The sequence below is a fragment of the Armigeres subalbatus genome, unplaced genomic scaffold (assembly GCF_024139115.2).
Source record: "Armigeres subalbatus isolate Guangzhou_Male unplaced genomic scaffold, GZ_Asu_2 Contig1299, whole genome shotgun sequence".
In the NCBI taxonomy this organism is placed as follows: Eukaryota; Metazoa; Arthropoda; class Insecta; order Diptera; family Culicidae; genus Armigeres; species Armigeres subalbatus.
Window position 1 is genome coordinate 272,171 of NW_026942064.1, and position 1,375 is coordinate 273,545.

Below are 1,375 nucleotides of genomic sequence, written 5' to 3' on the forward strand. Positions count from 1 at the left end.
AATCCTCTACTTGGGGATAGGATCGCCAGAAGTGATAGGAAGCATAGTGAACGAAGTTCACTAGGAACGAATGATTCAGTCCAGTGCCGAAGAAAGCCATCCGAATAAATAACTATAATTAACACACCTGGCAGCTGAAATTACGATTGACTCAAATTATTCCTAATCGAATTTGCCATTTCGAAGTGACATCACATTGTTGCAACCAGATACAGACATCCAACCGCAGTTTCAGAAGCATGCAAAGAGCAAAAAACAAATACACAAGAATCCTGGTAAACAACTCATACACAGCTTCTCTGCTGGAAATACCCTGCCCGTCACGTTAGTTGATGATAATGAAATAAACTTGTTCCTGGAGAGGAATGGACTGATGAAATCAAGAAAAAAAAACAAATGGGAAAGGCTATAACCTCCTTCGCAGAAAGAACGAGCCCACTTTCTTCGAGGAATATCACATAATGGCAAAAACAGCGAACTGCTGAAACAGAATGAAGAAATGCAATGCAATGCAATAAAAATGCAATCCAAGAGAGCTTTTACTTTACCCCAAACATGTGTTTTTCTGTACGTATTAAATTTAACTGTAGTAATGATCCAATACCTGTCTTCAAATAGTAGTACAAAAATTAATGGGAAATAAACTAAATATTTTAATAAAATTCAATCATCTGCAATCGCTGTCTGAATATGCAGTTCTCTAACTAAAGTATCTATCCTGTAATCAAGCTATCGATATCGCTCATATCACAGATATTCGTAGTATTGGGTTCATTCAACGGTTTTGTAAGATCCACTAAAATATGTAAAACCCCAAGAACCACCCTCCAATTATAGGAATGATAACGGCTTGGGAATGTAAAACGATGGAACACAACACACACGTATTTACACATTCAAACACACGCAGTGGATAAGACCTCATCAATGTGATATTAAAATGTAATAGTTCTAGTAAAACAATAGATAAAACAGTAATTTGCCAAAATATATCGTAAAACTGATAAACCAACCGAGCGACGAATAGCTCTAGAACCCATAAACAAGTGATTGAAAGTACAGATTAAATATAATGAGAGTTTCCATAGGTTTAGGGATTACTTACATGCTCCTACTTGTGCATGTTATTTGTTCCAACAATAATTGCATTTGTACATAGTGAAGTTAGAGGTAAGAAATTGTAATGGTTGATCCGCTCATATCATCACGAAGATGTGTTGAAACCGAGTCACTCTGTCGGCGGTAGCATAACTTTAAGGATAGACTATTTTTTGCCAACGATACAGATGTAGAAAGTTAGAATTAAATTGCAAGCCATACGCGATAAGCACAAACCAGGTTTGAGAAAAGGGGCCTAAACTGCTCCCATAGGAGA